Source organism: Colius striatus, chromosome W (assembly GCF_028858725.1).
Source record: "Colius striatus isolate bColStr4 chromosome W, bColStr4.1.hap1, whole genome shotgun sequence".
Taxonomy (NCBI): domain Eukaryota; kingdom Metazoa; phylum Chordata; class Aves; order Coliiformes; family Coliidae; genus Colius; species Colius striatus.
The window spans coordinates 9,661,461-9,683,091 of NC_084789.1; the positions used below are offsets into that span (position 1 = coordinate 9,661,461).

A 21,631-nucleotide genomic window follows, 5' to 3' on the forward strand; every position below is an offset into this window, starting at 1 on the left:
TGCTGCACTCCAAGCATCCATTCCTGGGTGGATACGAGTCTCCAGCCTTGTGTGCCTTGGGATGGGGAGTTGACTTGGGCTTGTCACATGAAAAGGGGACAGAGTGGTTTGGCAGAAAATAAACCCCCTTGCATTCTAACTCTCCTCACTGAGGTGGGAGGTTAGGTGTGGCTAGGTTTAAATTCTGAGTGATGCCCAATTTGCCACAATCAGTCCAGTCACGTTCACCTTCTATGAACTATCATGATTCTGGATGCACTGATAGTGGACTGCACCTTCAGTCCAGTCGTGCTCATGAACTAGCATGGCCACACTCAAGGGTTTGGTCACGTTCAGTGAGAAACTGTGATGACTGGCTACTTAGTGCAGTTTTATTCATGCAACAGATATACAGGTTCTTATGGATTGCTGGTGATAGCGACTGTCTGCAGAAGAAAGCATGTGCAAAAATAGATATATAAGTAATATAGGACCCAAAGTTACAGACAATACAGCCTGGCTACAAAAAGTTAAGGAGTAACTCTCTAGAGAGATTTCTAAGTTTCCTGCAGAAGCGCTCAGTTTAAGTCTCACCTGAGGTGTCCCAAGGGGAAGAAGAGAGGCTCAGCCCGTTGACTGATCCCAGGAGTCAGAGATAGTCTGTGATGGAGCTTCCCTGACTTGTTCAGGATGGTGTCCTCCCCAACATCCCCCTTTTCTTTAACCATTTATATACCTTTTTTCACCTTCAAGGTGGAGTTTGAGTGACTTTAGCCATAAATACCTTTATTATGATTGGTGTAAAATTCTCTCGCCTCGCATTTAAAAGTATAGCTTACAAAAAGTTCAGGGCGCAGAGTCAAGGAGGAGTGGTTGTACCTTGGAGGTGGGTAACTTTTGGGATGGAGATGTGTTTTGGTATTAAAATGACATTAAAATGAGCAAAGTTCACACAAAGGATAGATTTTTTTCAAGATTTGACGGGCCATTGGCTCAGGGTAACAAAAGTGCTGCTTATCAGTTCTAGAGGACCATCTCCTTCCCGTATATCATCACAGAGTCTGACCACAGAGCCTCCTCTGCTCCACACTCTGTGGTATTTGCAGGGAATTGCTGTGTTGTGGATTCCTCATATATCAGCAGCAGCTGTATCCACCCTGTAAGCCTTTTTATTTTATACCTTTCCTTAATTGGTGAACAATGCTGATTTCTAAAATAAATTTTAATGTAAGTTTTAATTTCCAGGCCACTTAAGTAATTATGCCACATATTCCACCCCATGACTATAGTCACTCAAGCTCCACTATATTTGAGGCTGATTGGGAGTATCATGTGTTCTCGTGGTGAGAGTCGTCAAATACAAATAAATTTTTGGGAGCTAGCAAGCAAGTTAAGTTCTTCATCATAAACCAAAGTTTAACGTACAAAGCAACTGTCAAAACAAGGCACAACAAAGTAAGTATTAGCAAGACAGCAACAGGATGTAGCATCTTATTAAAGAGTCCTGTAGCTGTTGGAGACCATCCAAAAAGGGTGTCCCACCATTGATGTTCTCCCTCTTTCTTGACTCTTTCCAGCACTTGATGTATCTCTTTGACATCACGATGGACAGTAATCAGAGTCTTTTGTCCATTTTCTTGGACCTCTTTCATCAGTCGCTTCAAGTCATCATGTCATAGAATCATAGAATCATAGAATGGTAGGGGTTGGAAGGGACCTTTAGAGATCATCTAGTCCAACCCCGCTGCAGAAGCAGGTTCACCTAGATCAGGTCACATAGGAACATGTCCAGGCGGGTCTTGAGGGCAGCCTGTTCCAGTGCTCTGTCACCCTCACAGTGAAATATTTTTTCTTATGTTTAAGTGGAACTTTTTGTGTTCCAACTTCATCCCATTACCCCTTGTCCTGTTGCTAGCTGCAATAGAAAAAAGGGATGTCCCAACCTCCTTATACCCACTCTTTAGATATTTGTAAATGTCATAGCAGCTTTTTCACCAATGTAATATTCATTCCATTAGGGACAAGCAGTAAATTGTGAGTCAGTGTGTAGTTAGACTGTAGCAGTTGGTGAGATGTAACAGGAGCTGAATAATTGAAATCACATCCAAGAATGTTAGTAAAGTTACAAACATAAAGATTCAAATGATTATTAATGTCTACTGCTGTGCCATCTATGAATACAAAACTACAAGAAGATCTCATGCAGACACACCCTTTCCCAATATATACAATCACAGTGTGGGGTATATCACCAGGATGTATCTCAAAATGACAAACATTTTGATTGGTGTCAAGACAAATGTCTTGTGCTTTGAGAGTATTAGTCTCACAAATAAATCCTTGTTGATCCCTTGTAATGCATGCATCAACATCAACAGTTTGCCATTTATTCCCATTCTTTTGTGCCCACACCCTATGCTCAATTGGATAGAGTGTAGTTCCATTGTGATTCAACCCCAGTGCTATGATTGGTTATATGGTATATACCGAAGCATTGCATATTGTTAAGACAAAAGCAGAGACTTTACTCTCAGTGGGATTGTAGGTGAAGTTAACCAGGAACCACCAGGACTGAAATATTCTTTCAAATTCTATTGTGTTATCCCATATTACCTTTTGAATTTCAACGGATTAAGTGCCTTTCTCACCTTCCCTTATGATTGCAGCAGTCATCGATTGCATCCAAAGTTGGGCTTGGATACAGCTGAGAGCTAAAGAAACATTGTTTGGGGCTACATCAAGTGCATTTGTGATCAGTCCTTTTAACTTGTTTCTTCCCATTGAGGTAAAATATTTGATAAAAGCCATTGGTGGTTTCCCAAGGCCAATAGAGAGGACTGTAGAGAGTGTTTTAACTTGTTTAAATCACTGGTTAGGACAAATTTGTACTTCAGCATCTGTACTATTTAAGATTCCCAATCCTGTTCCTAAGATGCCAGTCACATCTCTCCAGTCATGGGGAGGCAAGAGTCTGTTCATGTAACCATGCATATCATCCTGCATATGATGTACCTGTGAATGGTGAACTGGTGGGTTTGACTGCAGAGATATTAATCTGCATTGATAATTCCACTTGTTTGAGAGAGCATGTTGGGTTAAACAGTATTTGCTGTTGACCCATGTTTCTAATCACATAGGAGCTGATGTTAAAGATATAAGGAATTAGTCTAATAACTAAAATCAGTAAGCCTATGATATAAAATCAATTTCTTAAATGCTTCTAACGTAAACTTAAAGTATTATAGATTTTTATATTAGTTTGTTGTGATAATATGTTTGTACTACGGGGCTAGGCAGGACACCAATTTTTCTGCTTTCTGCCTAGTTCCTGCAACCGAGCACATCCCTTAATCCATCCACTCACATGTGGTTTGTCCAGAATTCCTGTAAATACAAAAGAAGAGAAAGTGTGCTCGGGCTTATTTGACCAGCAGGGTTAAAAGAAGGTGAGATCCACTGGGTGCTAATCTGGTGTATTTTCCCTGAATAATCTCTAGCTTCCCAAGCATAGAGATTCTTAGGAGTGCTTAGTACCATCGATACTCTTTCAATCTGAGGCATTTTCACCAGTACAGATTGTCCAGTGTAAAATCCCTTAGGATATTCTCCTGGTTTGGTATGGACTTTCAGGGCAATTGTGTTAGCCAATACACAAAAGACTTTCACTTTTGGGCAGCTATCCCCACTCCATCCCTTATTCAATCGATAGATTGCATCATTCAGTTGCAAATGCCACCCAGGTTCATGAGTTTTTTGTGAAAGCTTGAGGAATCTATTGATGTATTTGACAATACTGTTAGCCTGAGGATAATAATGAGTGTGGAATACCCACCAAATTCCTTCCTCTTTGTCCCACACTTGTACTACTGTAGCTGTAAAGTGTGAGCCATTATCACTTTGAATTTCCTCCAGAAGAGAAAGTGTGTTTGAAGCATCTTTTAAGGCTTTCAACTGTATTTTCCCCAGTGGCTGATATAAAATCAGTGTACTGGATCCCCATCCATGTGAAAGTGAACTGGACTTTATCTTGTTCGAGGAGAGAGATCATAAAAAACATGACTGTAACATCCAAAGCAGCCATCCAGGAATGTGCAGCTCCTTCTATAAATGTCACTATTTCAGCAATATTTGGAACTGCAGCAGTTAAAGGGGCAGTATTGGCATTTAACTGTTGATAATTTACTGTAAAATGCCACTATTCAGTGGTTTCTTTACTAGCCACACTGGTGAATTATAAGACAAATGAGCCTTTTTAATGATGCCTCTTTTTTTCCAATTCTGTTACCACCCTGTGAGGGCTGCAGCAGGCAGTGGATATTGTACCTTCGAGTAAAAGTTTAGATGTTTCTAGTAGGCTCAATCTCACTGTGCCAAATCCCTTTTCATGTCCTGCAAAACTCCACAGTATCTACCCTCTAAGTCTTCTTGATTTTATACCTTTCCTTAATTGGTGAACAATGATAATTTATAAAATAAGTTTTAATGTAAGTTTTAATTTCCAGACCACTTCAGTAATTATGCCACAGGGCTGAACCTGGAACCCCCCTGGGACTCCTAGCCAGTCCCACTGTGGGTATCAGGGATGTTCCAGGTATAAGATTTGGCTGTTGCTCAGGTGTCAGCAGGCCTGGGGATGCCCCAGAGCATCTGCCCCAGGAAAGGCTGGATTTTGTGGCCCTCCCTAGGGAATGGTCATGAGACCTGGCACCTCCTGGGTCCATGGATAGCGGATGTGCCCCTTGCTCTCACCGGGGCAGGACTGCACCTCCCGAGATCCCTAGTCCCACCATGACAAGGCTGCTGGCATGCCCCGCTGCAATTTTGGGGGGAAGTGGAACCAGAGGACAGCTGTACCAGGCCAGCCGGAGCTACATCTTGCAGGGAGCTGGGACGGAGGGAGGGAAGGGGATGTCCTGGAAGGTGAGGGCCGGACATGCCCGGCATGCCCAGTCCTGCTCTGCACCTGCCCGGGCAGTGGCTTCTGTTATCAGCGGGGCTGCGGGAGCGATGTACAAGGGCCGGGCTGCTGCGAAGGGAGCAGCACGTTGCTGTGAGTGTCCCCTGTGCCCCTTCACCCCCACTGCACCAAGACTTATTGCTCTCCGGGATCTCCCACCCACACCCCCAGGTGCCCCAAGCCCTCAGCTCTCTTGGTACTCTGGCCCCACTTCCCCATTATCACCAGGTGCCAATGTCCCAGTCCCTCCAGCTTCTCCCTCCCGTGTCCTGCTTTCCCCTGGGCACCCCGAGTCCCAGAGGCATCCCCGGGCTGTGCCCAGCTGATCCTCACTAGACTCCAGGGGTGGCACAGGTGGTCCAGACCCCCCCACCCCCTCTGGAGAATTTCCTTTGTCTCATCCCTTCTCCCAACACTTGGCTCCCCCCACAGCCCTACTCCCATGCATGGGCTCTGATACCCCTAACACATTCCTATGCTTTGCTGAAGAAGCCTTTGCCCCTCGCCTGGGTGGGATTTCCTGCTCCCTCAGAGTTAGTGGCTGAGGTCTCGTGGCAGAGGTGGTCACACAGAATCATAAGGAAGTTTTTCCTTGTTTCTTTGGAACCTCTTATGTTCTAGCTTGTACCAGTTGCCACAGCAGCAGCTGTCTAGGGAGGGGGCTTGGTGGCAGCAGCCGGGTTCTAACTGTGCTTTGTGGTCCCTGATGCCTGAACTGGGAAGTCTGTGTGGGAGTGGGGAGGATTTTCCTGTTCTGCAGGAAGAGACTGAGGCTGCTGAGGATGTTTCTGCAGGGGGCTAGGAGCAGAGGGCTCAGGCAGCCCATGGGATGATCAGCCACAGCAAAGCCTGTAGTAGAGGTGGAGTGTCAGGTGTTGAGGGGTGTCAGAGCAAAGGGGAGAGCTGAGCTCTGGGCTAAGAAGCCTGTTCCATCTGGGGATGGGGAAGTCCAGCCTCCTCTAGCCTCGGGTGCAGGGAGAGACCCATTTCTGAACAATGCTTCAGGCAGATGCCTCCTGGGATTGCCTGAGCATTGAGATGGGATCTTATGGGTGGTGTCTTTACCTGTCCCCACACAACAGTGGAGATGTTCTCAGCCTGGGGAGTTCTGCAGGGACCCCTCTGGGAACATCCCCGGGACTGGGGCAGGGCAAGACTCCAGCTACCCCCATCCCAACAGTGGGACTGAGCCACTGCCGCATCCTCACACTGCACATTGACTTTGTTGCTCTGCACCCCCTGACTCAGGCACTTGCAGAGGCTCCTCACAGCCCCCCCCAACACAGCAGATGAGGGGAAAAAATAGTCCAACCAGAGCCCCAGCGTTTCTCAGCTGCTGCTGAGCATCAGCTCCCAGGTGTGAGGTGGGGAAGGGGCTTCAGGGCTGTGCAGGCAGGGAGGTGCCCAGGCAGGAGCTGCGTGATGGCATCAGGGCAGAGAGCAGTGGATGCAGATCTGCATGTGTGCCTGGGCACAGCCAAGGCCCTACTCCTTTTGGCACGCTGCCAGCCGGTGTCCTGGGTATACTGCTCTTGCTCTCACCCAGCTCCTGTCAGCCCCTGTGGGGCAAGTCCCCAGTAAGCCCAGTGCTAGTGGCCAGAGGGGGATCTGGGGGTGATGGGAGCTGATTGCGCATGTCTGAACAAGGACACCCCCCCCCCCCTCCCCCGGGGAGACTTAATGTAGGTGCAGGAGTTGTACCAAAAGGAGATGCAGGGCTCTGGCAGCCCCAGCTGAGTGCTGACTCATGAGCCAGACTCCCTCTCCAGAGCCAGTGGCAGCCTGGCACTGTGACACGGTGGGTCTCCCTCCTTCTCTGGGGAGAAGTAGGGAGGGAGAGGGTCTGCGAGTTTGGAGCTGGGTGGCTGTTTTGTGCTGCAGAATTGGACTACCTAGATCTACTGGTCCCGGTGCCATGGGGCAGAGAACTGTGGGGCTGTGGGTGTGCTTTGGGGAGTCCATGTTGCCTCATGCCTGTCCTGTGTGATGAGGAGGATCTGACTTTGCTGGAAGAAGGTACAAGGTGACCTGGCCTGGATGCTGTGGACATGACAGCAGCCATGAGCATGTACCAGGAGGGAGGGCAGAGATGCCCTGGCATGAACCTGCTTCCAGCGATGAAGGGCTGCTGGTGCTGCAACCCCCACCGTGGTGGAGGTGGGAGCAGGGGTGGAAATGAGGCATATGGACTTTGTGCAGGAGGCTGCAGCTCCCCAGGGCAAAGGGGCAGCAGTACCAGCAGTGGCTGCAGCCCTAGCCAGGACCACTGGAGGTGGCAGGAAAGCAGGAACATGCTGGTTTTATGGCCTGTCTCATGATGTGTTTATGGCTGGAATGGGACGGCTGTGGATGCTGCCCAGCTCTGCATTGTGGTGCCAGCAGGGTGGAGGACTGCAGCTGAACTTTGCTCTCCAAGGTGGGGCTTCCAAGGGCTCCCGCTGGCACCACAGCCATGCCTGTCCACTTCTGAGTGGCTCTATGGCTCCTTCCCTTGCCCACTCCTGTAGGCAGGGACCCAGCAGAGAGACTGGGGGGAACAGGGGCCTGCCCTGTCCTTTTGGAGCATCCTCTCCCCAGTTCAGCACTGACACTGATTGAGACATCACCAAGTGCTTGTTTTGGTGCTGAGCCCTCCCCTGCGTTACATAGCAGCTGCTGCAGAGGTGACGCTGAGCAGGTAACATTGACCCGGCACCATCCCTGAAACTGTCATGTGTTCAGCAGCAGGTGGGGTCTGCCGTGGTGCTGACTGTCCCCACAGTCTCCCTGTCCCCACAGAAGCCACAAGCAGGCTGGGGAGTGGGGACACTCAGGTCTGAGCAAGCCCCTGGCCTGGCAGATGATGTCCCCTGGGGAGGGTGTCTGACCTGCTGACAGGATGCTAGGGGACAGCAGATGGGGTTCAGGATGTGTCCCTGGTCCCTAACAGCTCCTTCTCCCTAGGCAGAAGCTGGAAAGGAGACTTTACCAACCACTAGCACTGCTTCAAGGAGCCAGGGAGGAAGGTGCTTCTCCTCATGGCAGCCAGCCCCGCCACGTAATGTCAGCCAAACTGGACACCCCAGTCCCACAAGAGAACCTCCTTGGCCACCACTCACCTGCCTGCCACCACCAGCCCAGCCCAGCCCCACCCGTCACTGCCCTGTCCCATACTGGCCCCACATCCCACAGGTCAGTTACGGGCAGACACCACGATGCTGTGACCATCACCAGTGGGTACAGCCAGGTGGTGCTGGTGAGTGGCCCTGGGGTCCAGGGTGAGGGAGGTGAAGAGCTGGGGGCACCTCTGGGCTGATCCTTCATCCTCATCGCATGACCAGAGCTGAGCTGCTGTCCCTGCATCCCTTGCCCCACACCAGTGTCCCTCACCTGTGTCCCCAGTGCCACTCGGCTAAGAAGAGCATGGCCAGGAGATGGCAGCAGGACCAATCCCACGAAGAGCAGGGAGGAGGTGAGGGGGGAGTAGGGGAGAGCTGGGGTGGGGATCCCTGTGTGCCACCTTGTGGGGGGAACCCCCCAGGGCCCCACATGAGTAGGCTTTGGGGGCAGACACAAACCCTGAAGGGACAGACTAGGCTGAGGGGTGCAGGAAGTGTTCTCCTGCCATGGTCTCCCCCCTGCTCCCCTGGGTTCCCCCCACGCTCGTCTAACATCACGCCCCTCTGTCCCCAGACCTGTGCAGTAGCAATGTCCCCAAGGTGGAGATCATCAGTCTACTGGGCAAGCAGCTGCGCTGCTACATGCTGCGGGCTGACACCATCTTTGGCTATGACCATGATGACTGTCTGCGTGCTTTCCCCAGCTCTCTGGAGCCCCTGGCCCCCCCCTCACTCCCCGGAAGATCGAGGAGACCCTGCAGTACTTCTATGAGTGCTTTTTCCTGTGCCATGGGTCTGGCAAGGGCAGGGGGTGCAAGCAGCACTGTCAGGGCCGGGCTGGGGCTATGGGGGCAGCCACAAACTAATTGCCACTAATGGGATTGCTGGGCTGGATTTCCTCACTCAGAACATCCCTGACTAATTCTGGGAGCAGCTTCTGCTAAGCTGAGACAGGTACTCAGAGAGAGCTTCCATCATGTCTCGCAGCCTTTCCTCGTAATAAAGATGTTCTGGGCCCCTGATCATCTTGGTAGCCCCGTGCTGGCCTCTCTCCAGCAGTTCCCTGTCCCTCTTGAGTGCTGTGTCCAGTTCTGGGCTCTCCAAGAGGGACAGGGAACTAGGGGAGAGAGTCCAGTGCAGGGCTACCAAGATGATCAGGAGACTGGAACATCTTTCTTATGAGGAAAGGCTGCTAGACCTGGGACTGTTCAGACTGGAGAAGGGAAGACTGAGGGGGTACCTAAAGGATGTTTGTCAAGAGGATGGGGTGACACTTTTTTCTGTAGTGTCCGGTGACAAAACACGGGGAACACGGGGGATTTCTCCACCAAACGTGCCCACCTCAGCCTTTGGATTTTCAGTTTATATTTACAGAAAACATAAATATTCGTCACATTTCCAGGAAAGGGCCCACCCATAGTCCCGTCCTGGTCCACCCAAGTTACGCCTCTGTCATGCTTCTTTCGGTATCCTCTTGTTTCCTTCAGTGGTCATTAGGGATTACTGTTGGATTAAGATCCAAACTTTCCTTGCAATGTATTTTTACTCCAGGGTCCTTGGACAGGATGAAAACTGGCCTAAAAGCTCTGCCATCCCAGAAAACAGTTTTGTTTAGGGCTAGGCAGGCCTTGTAATTATTAGTGGTGTACAATGTCCAAATGTTCAAGTGTAGAACTAATGTAATAGCTTCTCCATAATAATTTTGTTTAGATACATACCAGCCTTGGAACTATCAGCACTAAGCAATAGTTATGTTACAAGAAATAGCTGTGTCTTTCTAATAGCTCTGCTTGTCGGCTTACAAGGCTAGCAGTTTCATAAAACTATATGTGCGATGTTCTAACTAATATTGTAAGTTTTAATAAGCAAGCTTCCATAACCTAAACTTGCCTATCTACCTATGAATCACCACAGCAATGTGGCAAGGCTGGTTCCTGGTGTGGGGTTGGGGTTCAGCGTGGGGCACAGACAGATTATCTCAGCTTGGCTTCTTCCTATGGCCTGTGTGTGGTGGGGACAGGATTAGATCAGGGATGGGGAAAGGACATGGGGCAGTGGGAGACAAATGGGGCTGAGGCTCTGGCTCCCACCCCCCTGCCTGTGACCAGCTGGACTGGGGACAAACCCCCATTGTGCCCTGCCCATGCTTGCAGCCTTTCCCACCCAGATGTGTCCCCCCCAGCCATCAGTACTCTCATTTCCCTGAAGGAAATGCAAGGGCTTGAGCCCCAAACCCCGTTTGTGAGCCATGGGTCAGGGAGCACTCAGCTCAGGAGGACCCCCAGGCACCCCCATCTCCGTTCCATAGGGACAACTGTGCTGAGCCCTGGGAGCTCTACAGGCCATATCTCTCCATGCCTCCAATGCCATTTGTGTGTGTTGGCATGAAGGGGGTCCACACTGCCTCATCCCTTCGCCCAAATTTTTAAGCTGCTATCAGAAATAGTCCCCTGTAATCTGCTTGGTAACCTGCCTGGAGGAGCAAATCCCTGGGCAGGGGATCAGGAAGAAGCAGCTCCTACCTATCCACTCCAAGACACAGACTTGTGTCCTTGGGGTCCCAGGGGAGCTGGTTGGTTCCCAGGCTTCTCCCTCTGCCATCACTGGGAGAAACACCGATTCAAGAAGGAAGGAGATGGGCTGAAGGCACCCGGCTCCAGCCTCAGCTCCAGGAGGGTCTCAGTGGTTACTGCAGGACGTGGTTTGGGGTCAGGATCCCAGCGGGTGGGAGTCCAGCAGGCAAACGAAGGCATTGTGTGATGATGAGGGGCAGCTCCAGCCCCAGGCTTATCAATTCATCGATTAGTTTGGTACTAACAAGGCATGGCATTGGGGCAAGGGATGGCAACAGGCAGTGCATACATGCCCAGCATCATGCTCAACGTGCCATGGTGCTATGGTATGGGATCCTTGGTGCAGCCCTGCTGCCCTCCTTCCCATGAGGCTTGTGCTATGTGCCAGCCAGCTCCTCCATAATTCAGCACAGCATGATTTATTCAGCTCTCCTGCTTTGGTGCTGCCACTGCACAATTGTGGTTGTGGGGGAGCTGAGGATGCTAGCCAGGGAGCGTGGGGCAGCTGACATGAGGCATGGAGGGGCCAGGCTTGTGGCAACCCATGCTCAGGGTAGGGAGTGCTAAGTGGGGCAAGTTGGAGGGGATGAAAAAGCCTTTTTCCAGCTCAGTGACTTGACAGGTCCCAGCACTGCACTGGGCACTTGCACATGCAGGATTTGTGATAAAGGAACCCAGGCCTGGGGTAGAAGAGCCAAGGCTGGCTAGGCACAGGGCAGGGAGCTTTGGCAAAGGCTCTGCACAGTCTGGGTCCCAAAACCTCTCCTTGTCCCTCCTAAAGGGCAAAAGCCACCGTCTGTGCAGGACCCATTGGCTCAGCCCCATGAAGCTGCTGCTCAGGGATCAGTGGCCCCTCAGTGTTCTCTCTCAGCAGTTAGCAATCCTTACCATCCATGTCCATGGGCTGGGTGTCGTAGCAGCTAAGAATCACTCACAGAGATGGGTTCAGTTCTTGGTGCTGCAGATCCTTTATTGCCAAAGCTTCCCCCTATTATACCCTTATCCCCTGATCACACACAGTTTATTCTATGTTAATTGGGTAACAGTCTCAGAGCACGTGCCTATGCTAACATAATGATTGGTCACTCTATACTTATCACACGCTGCTCTTGCTGCTTCTTTGGTATGCCTGCAACCTGTTTTTATGTTTCAGTTCTTCTGTCTTATCACTTCTTTCTCAGAGCTGTTTATCCGTGTGCTTCAAGGGAAGAGATTTGTCTCAAGGTTAAAGCTGCCTGCAGCCCAATTCTTTCCCACAATTCCCCCTTTTTTGTTTTATAGTTTTATTTTATAGTTTTATAACCCACTAACCCATTTTATAGTTTTATAACCCACTAAACAACCCATCAGCTGCTCCACCTGCAGTAGGTAATGGACAGTAAGAGGCGATGGGTGCTTGTTGTGGGTGGCTCGCTGCTAAGGGGCACTGAGAGACCCATCTGTGGAGCAGGTAGGGAGTCAAGAGAGGTGTGCTGACAGCCTGGGGCCAAGATCAGGGATGTGGCCAAGAGAGTGCCACGGCTCATCAGGGATGCAGACTACTACCCCCTACTTGTGTTCCATGTAGATATGAATGATGTCATGAGGCATGATATCTCCAGGATTCAGATGGATTTTAAATCCTTGGGGGAGCAGGTAAAAGGTAGAGGGGCTCAGGTTATTTTCTCCTCTATCCTGTTCACTGGTGATAAAGGAGGAGTTTGTAATGGAAAAATCAGCCAAGTGAACTCCTGGCTGAGAGGCTGATGCCGGCGGGAAGGCTTTGGGTACTTTGACAATGGATCCTTCCTTGGGGACTACAGCTTGATAGGACGGGATGGGATTCATCTCTCCCGTAAGGGCACTGGATTATTTGGGAGTAGACTAGCAAATTTAATAAAGAGGTCTTTAAACTAAGGGACTTGGGGGGTGGGGGGAGAAGCAAAACAGAACAAGCTGTCCCTTCTAGCTGGGAAACAGGGCAGGACAGGGAACGCAATGATAAGTGCTTTTCATCTGCACACTGGGCTGACATATGGAAGGCTGACCACCCTGAGAAAGAGCCAAACCGGGGAGGAACCTCCTGCACCCGTCCATGGAAACCTCTGTGTTTGAGTAAGCCCCTGTGCTGCCTCTACACCAATTCATGCAGCCTGGGGAATAAGCAGGAGGAACTGGAGATGTGGGTGCGGATGCGGGGCTACGAACTCATTGTGGTCACAGAGACATGGTGGGACAGCTGCCATGACTGGAGCACAGCCATGGAGGGTTATGTATTGTTCAGGAAAGACAGACTGACAAGGCATGGAGTTGGAGTTGCTCTCTATGTGACAGAGCAATTAATGTGTACTGAACTGTGCCTGGATGGGGATGAGAAGAGAGTAGAGTGCTTATGGGTAAAAATTAATGGGCAGGGCAAGACAGGTGATATTGTTGTAGGAGTCTGCTACAGGCCACCTGATCAGGAGGAGGATGTGGATGAGGCCTTCTAAAAACAGCTGAGAGCTGCCTCATGATCACAGTCCCTGGTCCTCATGGGAGACTTCAACCACCCTGATATTTGCTGGGATAGCCACACAGCCAAGCACACACAGTCCAGGAGGTTCCTGCAGATTGTTGACGACAACTTCCTGTTGCAGATGATCGGGGAACCAACAAGGAGGGGTGTGCTGCTGGACCTGGTACTGACGAATAGAGAGGGCCTGGTTGGGGATGTGAAAGTTGAAGGCAACCTTGGCTGCAGTGACCATGAGATGGTAGAGTTCTAGATCCTATGTGGAAGGGGCAGAACACAAAGCAGGACTGTGACCCTGGATTTCAGGCGAGCCGACTTTAGCCTCTTCAAAGATCTACTTGGACGGATCTCATGGGATATGATTCTAGAAGACAGAAGTGCCAATGTGAGCTGATCAGTCTTCAAGCATCACTTCCTCCAAGCCCGGGATCAGTGTGTCCCAATGCACAAAAAAGGAGGAAAAGGAGGTAGGAGGCCTCCATGGATGATCAAGGATCTGCTGGGACAACTCAGGCAGAAAGCAGCCATCTATGAGAGGTGGAAACAGGGACTGGCTTCTTGGGAAGAGTATAGGAACCTTGCCAGGGCATGCAGGGGTGCAACTAGGAAGGCTAGAGCCCTTCTAGAATAAAATTTAGCCAGGGATGTTAAGGACAGTAATAAGGCCTTTTTCAAGTACATCAGCAGCAGAAGGATGGTGAGGGGTAATGTGGGCCCGCTGCTAAACACTGGGGGTACCGTGGTGTCTGAGGATGCAGAGAAGGCTGAAGTACTGAATGCCTTCTTTGCTTCAGTCTTTACAGCCAAGGCTGACCCTTTGGGAAGCCCAGTCCGGCAAGGATAACAGGATGGTCAGGACAGCAGAGGATTTGTCCTGGATGGAAGAGGAAGAGGTTAAAGACTTGTTGTCCAAGCTTAAGGCTCATAAGTCAATGGTTCCTGATGGGATGCATCCTAGAGTGCTGAGAGAGCTGGCTGATGTGATTGCTAAGCCTCTCTCTATCATTTTTGTACAATCATGGAGGACAGGTGAGGTGCCTGAGGACTGGAGAAAAACCAATGTCACTCCAGTCTTCAAAAAAGGGCAAGAATGAGGAGCCAGGAAACTACAGGCTGGTCAGCCTCACCTCCATCCCTGGAAAAGTGATGGAACAACTCATCCTGAATGTTATCACTGAACATATGAAGGATAAGATGGTTATGAGGGGGAGTCAACATGGCTTCATCAAGGGGAAATCCTGTCTGATCAACCTGATAGCCTTCTATGAGTGCATAATCAGCTGGCTAGATGAGGGAAGAGCAGCGGATGTCATCTACCTTGACCTCAGCAAAGCTTTTGACACTGTCTCCCATAACATCCTCATCAGAAAGCTCAGGCAGTGTGGCTTGGATGAGTGGACAGTGAGGTGGATCGACAGCTGGCTGAATGACAGAGCCCAGAGGGTGGTGATCAATGGCACAGAGTCGAGTTGGAGGCCTGTGGCCAGTGGAGTTCCACAGGGATCGGTTCTGGGGCCAGTCTTGTTCAACATCTTCATCAGCTATCTGGATGAGGGGACAGAGTGTACTCTCAGCAAGTTCGCTGATGACACCAAACTGGGAGGACTGGCTGATTCCCCAGAAGGCTGTGCTGCCATTCAGTGGGATCTCGACCAGCTTGAGAGTTGGGCAGAGAGGAACCTCATGAGGTTCAACAAGGACAAGTGCAGAGTCCTGCACCTGGGGAGGAACACCCCATGCACCAGTATAGGCTGGGGGTCGAACTGCTGAAGAGCAACTCTGCACAGAGAGACCTGGGAGTCCTGATTGATAATAAGCTAAATAGGAGCCAGCAATGTGCCCTCGTGGCCAAGAAGGCCAATGGCATCCTGGGATGCATTGAGTGTGGCCAGCAGGTCGAGGGAGGTTCTGTCCCCCCTCTACTCTGCCCTGGCGAGGCCTCATCTGGAGTCCTGTGTCCAGTTCTGGGCTCCTCAGCTCAAGAGGGACAGGGAACCGCTGGAGAGAGTCCAGCACAGGGCCACCAAGATAATCAAGGATATAGAACATCTTTCATACAAGGAAAGTCTGCAGAAACTGGGGCTGTTTAGTCTGGAGAAAAGGAGATTGAAGGGTGATCTTATTAAATATCTAAAGGGTGGGTGTCAGGATGTTGGTACATCCCTCTTTTCTATAGTAGATACTAACAGGAGAAGGGGTAATGGGATGAAGCTGGAACACAAAAAGTTCCACTTAAACATAAGAAAAAACTAGTTCACTGTGCGAGTGACGGAGCAGTGGAACAGACTGCCCAGGGAGGTTGTGGAGTCTCCTTCCTTGGAGGTCTTCAAGACCCGCCTGGACATGTTCCTATGTGACCGGATCTAGGTGAACCTGCTTCTGCAGGGAGGGATTGGATTAGATGATCTCTAAAGGTCCCTTCCAACCCCTACCATTCTATGATTCTATAATTTTCATGGAGATCATCACAATCAACCGTGATTTGGCCTTCATTTCATAGAGAATGATGTTATTCAATCATGTCAAAGAGAGTGAGAGAATCTCCCTGCTCTGGAGGGTACCCTTAAGGGGTATCCCTGCTAAAAAGGGGGGAAATTTTCAGACCCACTCCAAAAGATAAATCCTCTCACCTCACAGAACTGGGACTGGGCTTTTATAGAATAAAGTGACTGACTATCAGTCATCTTGTCATTGGACTTACATCTCTGAATGTCTAGCAGCAACATCTAGTTTTGTGAGAAACAAAACAAGCTTTCTCGCGAAAGACTCAGGTCAGACTCTGCAGTGAAGCACTGTTATTAAGCGTTCTTGCAAGAGCGGGTGTCCTAGCTAGTAGGCACACCCGATGGATACAACATTCGGCTTTTTATTCCCTATCCCGGCCGTAAGGTCCCTCCCTTGTTTCCCCATTGATTAGGTACTCCAAGATTTACAACTTCTCAAGGTGCCTACGATCCCCCCAGGGGATGTCTGATTTTTGTATCTTAGCGTGGATTCCCCCACAATCCTAAGATTTAAACTCTAATTACAAACAAACAGATAACAGTCTCATGGTTAGTCCACTGATTTACACTACACAGAGGCAGATAACAGTCATGATTAATCCACTGATTTACACTACACAGAGGCAGATAACAGTCATGGTTAGACCACTGATTTATATTACACAGAGGCAGACAGCCCTCAAAATTCCTTGTCTTAATTTCTTTCGGATTCTGCAAAAGCAACATCAATATTTCTCACAGTTTCCTGCAACAATATTATCACAGATGTCTGTTTCACTGCCCATTGGCTCAAGAATCTTGTCATCCTCTTAAGTTATCCTTGGAGATGGTTAAGTCAGGCTGATCTGTAACGGCCTTCGCCATTAGAAAACAGCATGACCTTCAGCTTGTATCTTTTCACCAGGGGGAGTGTCCTGCTATACTCCACCCTGAGACTGCAGCCAATCATCTTTACCTCATGAAGTGGTAATGCAGGTACCTCTTGCCTCCATGCTATAAAAGTGCCCCATATTTTATACGTTACCATCAAATGTGTTAAGAAACATCATTCTCTATGTTTAATGTGACAGGTCTAGGTGGTGTTCATTGTGTTAAGTCTTGAATCATGTACCACACTCTCAGATATATGATGATTATCAAGACTAGGTATAACATGTTTAGTATCAACAACACTATTTCAGGATGTAGTATTCTGTTAAAGATTCCAATAGTAGTCAGAGTTCATCCAAATGAAACATCCCACCAGTGATATTCTCCATCCTTTTTCACTCGTTTTGGCACACGATGTATATGTCCTGTGTGTTATGGTGAATGGTAATGAGAAGTCTTTGAGTTCTCTCCTTCAGTCTTTCTATTAAGTTGTGTAGACCAGAGTGCTCTAGTAGCTTCTTGACCAATGTGATGTTCATTCTTATAGATGTTGGTGACAAGGTGTTGTATTGTCCTGGTTTGGGCTAGGATAGAGTTAACTTTGATGAGGAAGTAGGAAGGGGCACAACATGGGCAGCTGACCCGGGCTGGCCAACAGGTATTCGATACCATGCTGACATCATGCCCAGTACATATAGGCAGGGAGCTAGTCGGAGCACAGGCTGGGCTGCCGGTCAGGAGCGGTCGTGTTGGGTCCCAGGGGGTGAGCAGCTGCGGCATGCGCCATTGCTTTTGTATATCCCCTCATTTACTGTTAAAACTGTTTTTTCCTAAACTTGTTTCTTCTTCTTGTTGTTCTATTAAACCGCTCTTATTTCAATCTATGTGGGTTTTCCCCCTTTTTGTCTGGTTCCCCTCCCCACTCCACCGGGAGGGGGAGGAATGAGCGAGCACCCTCGTGGCTCTTTGTTCCCGGCTGGACAAAACTACGACATGTATAATATATAGTTGCACTGTATATTCTGGTACACAGTCCTCAGTATTGAGTAGTTAAAGTCACACAAGTAAAAATGCAAATGCTGATATTTGAATAATTGTTAAGTGATGCTTCCAGGTTGTCTGTTAACAAATTATCAGAAAGGGTTCTCAGACATGCACAACCTTTTTCAATACACTCTAGGACAGACTCTGGATCATTATCAGAATACATTTCAAAATGACAAATGCTCTGTTCTGTGTCTAAGCAAATGTCTTGAGTTGTTAAAGTATGGCTTTCCCATATATATCCTTGAGTCCCCTTTCACAATGCAACGACAAATGAATAAACAAAAGGTATTTAGTTAAAGCGATCTCTTATTTCTAAGCAGCAAAAAGCATAAGCAAAGCAATGCACATAATCATTACCACATGAGAGTAGCGATAAAGATTAAGAAAGATACACAACCCATTACCCGAATACTTTACCATCATCCAGAGCTGCAATCACTGGGGAGCCCCTGTTACAGCGAGGATTCGGGGAACTTGTCCTGGAAATCGGGATATCCTATGCAGTGTGTCCATTCGTAGGAGAGGTCTCCAAAGTCACTGTAAGAGGGTCCAGCCTTTTATACTGTTGAATAATGTTCTGCTACCAGCAACATCACCAGGCCGCCCGCATGGATCACTCAGCCCACCCCCGCTGAGGGGACCAGATCACTACATACACAGTATGGATGATGCTTTATTCCAACTAATTGTTTACATCATGTGCTTTTATCTGCTAACACAAGCACCTCCTTTCACTCCACCCCGTGCCTGCCTCTTCTGTACCCTCCACCTCTCACTTTACAACCCGAGATCCTCCGGGCTCTTACAACATCTCCCCCTCCCTAAGCCCGATGACTCCAGCATCCTGTGGCATAGGCTGATACATGATGTGTCTGCCCAGCACACGTGTTAGCTGAGCCAATTGCGGGAAGATATAAACAGGTGTTGGTCGTGTTCCACTTCACCGCCCAATCTCACCAATAGTTGAGTGACTCCCGCTGGATCTGTGTTGCGGCGAACACTCCAAAGAACACGTCAATCTGCAAAAGAGACTCAGTAGATGGTTAGACTCGTATTTCTGGTTGTATTTGTTTCGCCGGGACCCACTGCTGGGTTCCCTCCTTTTCTACACAAGCATACTCTCGGCTCGGGCATCTAAGCTTCCACCCTGACTCCCACTCCCCAGTGTCAATTTGCCGTAATTTGACTGCTGGTAATTTATCTACTGCTACCAGTTCTTGCTCCCTAAAGTGTACTTGCGCTGGTATGGGTCCTGACTCTCAAACAAAATGGTTAAGGATGTACAGACAGCGCATTAGGACAGTCATTGGCCTCTCAACAGGGTATTTTTGTGCTTCCTGGTGTTATGAAGGAAACATTGGAATAATGGTTAAAGTTTAGCAGCTACCATTTTATATACCTAAAGGAACTAAAATAGCTCAATTAGTTCCTTTCAGAGCTAAAGTTCCATTTGCAGGAAGTCGTAAGCATCAAGATGGTGGTTTTGGATCCACTGGTGTACCTGAGGTAAGACTGGAAATGCCACTTTCACAGGGAAAGCCCACTCAGACGGTTGTATTCCAACAGCCAAATGGTGAACACATGGTTGGGTACAATACGTTACTGGATATGGGAGAAGACGTTACCATTGTTCCATTATCCTATTGGCCAAAAAGCTGGCCTTTAGAGAATTTAGACACCCCTGTTGTCAGAGTAGGAGGAACACAGATGAGAAAAATTAGCAGAGACCTGATTTCTGTATGGATACAGGACAAAAAGAATAAATGTGTACAAATTAAACCCTATGTAATGAACACTTCGGTTTGGCTTTTAGGTAGAGACGCTTTAAACCAAATGGGCTTTCGTTTGTCAAATGAAAATTTTTAATGGTGGTCATTGATGGGCGACCAATCCTGAAGTTAACCTGGCTTACAGATAAACCAGTCTGGATTGATCAATGGCCACTAAGCAAAGAAAAGCTCGCCCAGATTCATGAATTACTAAATGAACAATTAGAGAAAGATCATATTAAGCCATCCACCAGTCCATGGAATACACCAATTTTTACTATCCCTAAAAAATCAGGGAAGTGGACGCTTTTACATGATTTAAGAGCTGTTAATGCAGTGATGCAGGACATGGGTGCTTTACAGACAGGATTACTCTCTCCTGCAATGCTTCCAAAACAATGGTCCCTGTTGGTGATTGACCTAAAGGAATGTTTTTTCACAGTTCCTCTACATGAGGATAATAGTGAGAAGTTTGCTTTTACAGTACCATCTATTAACAAACAAGAGCCAGCAAAATGATATCAATGGACTGTTTTACCTAAGGGAATGAAGAACTCGCCAACTATTTGTCAAACTTATGTTGCCTGGGCACTAGCACCTCTGCACTAAAAATACTCTCATGTTTTATTTTACCATTATATGGACTATATCTTGATTGCAGGAAAAGACCTGGACCAGCATCAGATTCTACAAGAAGTGCAGCGACAGTTAAGCATCTCCAGGTTGGTGATCGCGCCAGAGAAGGTACAAATGCACACCTCTTGGAAATATTTAGGTAATATCACCGGTGCGTGTATTTATCCTCAGAAGGTGGCAATTAAAACAGAAATTGCTAATTTAACAGACGTTCAAAAGCTAATAGGTGATATCCAATGGGTACGAACCATATGTGGTATCACAAATGAGGAACTTGCACCACTAATGCCTTTGTTAAAAGGCTCAGTAGAGGCTGACAGTGCACAAAAACTGTCCCGGCAGCAAATCCAAGCAATAGAAAAGATAGGAAACAAGATAGTCAATAACTACAGTCATCTATATGATCCTGACTTGTCAATTAACATTGCTGTGATAAGTCAAAACCAGCATGTAATGGTACTCTTGATGCAATGGGATTCAGTAGCGAAAGACCCATTGAGGATCTTGGAGTGGATATTTTAGCCATATAATTTGCAAAAAACAATTACCACGAGACTAGAATCAATTGAGAAAATAATAGTTAAGGCCAGTTAAGGAAACGTCTGCTGGAAATAGCAGGGATTGAGGCAGATGTTATTTTTGTTTCTCTCACAGATGAATTCTTGAACTAGGCACCGCAACAGTCTGATGAATTACAGTGGGCCTTAGTGTCATATCCAGGGACTATAAATAATCATTATCCTCATAAATTGTTTTCTGTTAAATTTCAAATGGAAGCTCGGCCATTGAGATCAGCAGTACCCGTTAAAGGCCTGACTGTTTTTACCGACACAAGTAAGATCCAAGCCAAAGCAGGAGTGGTTTGGTGGGAGAATGGAAAATGGCAAAACCTAACTGTTTACTCCCCAGGCAGTTCAGTTCAACTGCTGGAGGTGATGGCTGTAGTTAAAACTTTTGAGAAATGGCCAGACGTCCCATTAAACATTATCTCTGATTCCTTCTATGTGGTCGATGCCGTCACTCAATTAGAGAGAGTGTTGTTGAAAGAAATCTCTAATCAGAATTTGTGTAACTTATTTCTGCGGCTCTGGCATCAGATAAATGAACGTGAAACGTCAATCTGCTTATTATATTGGACATTGGTTTGGGCCACAGCCTTAACCAGTGACAGTTCTCAAGACGTCATAAGACACTGGAGGAGTTGCTTTACAGTCCTTGGTGTTCCAAGAGAGATAAAAACTGATAATGGCTCGGGATACATAGCCAGTAGAACACGTAAGTTTCTGAACTTATGGGGTGTTAAACATACTCCTGGAATCCCAGGAAATTCTACCGGTCAAGCCATTATCGAACGTACACATCAAACCTTAAAAGGACTGCTAGAAAAACAAAAAACGGGGGAAGAGGGGGTGAGCCCTCAAGATAGACTAATGAAAGCCCTTTATACAATGAATCATCTCAGAATTGTGGCAAACCGGAATGAACCACATTTTGCATTAACACACTTTGCCCAAATGAGTCGGGATTTGGATTTTACCGACAAACCTAAAGTATGGTATAAGAATGCCCTTGTATGTCTCTGCACATGCATTACCTAGCTTCTCTACATCTTTGGATGAATATTGCTTGCACCACTACAACAGCCAGTGTCTCCCTTTTTCTTCTAAAACTGCCGATACTGTGTGAGACACTAGCACTGTCATC

The 21,631-nt window shown here is 48.0% G+C and overlaps 1 protein-coding gene across 2 annotated transcripts in view; it reads left to right on the top strand.

Moving 5' to 3' along the window:
* The window catches only part of LOC133628385 (junction plakoglobin-like), an 82,872-nt gene extending 62,142 nt beyond the window's left edge, over positions 1 to 20,730 (top strand). The window contains exons 16-17 of one of the 2 annotated variants that reach the window (XR_009820669.1): positions 19,953 to 20,066; positions 20,582 to 20,730. The gene's annotated coding sequence lies outside the window, so the exon portion shown is untranslated. Of the gene's footprint in view, positions 1 to 13,225; positions 13,300 to 19,952; positions 20,067 to 20,581 lie in introns of those variants that run through there. The other variant, XM_062016472.1, reaches the window with a different exon arrangement.
* The last annotated feature ends 901 nt before the right edge of the window (positions 20,731 to 21,631 follow it).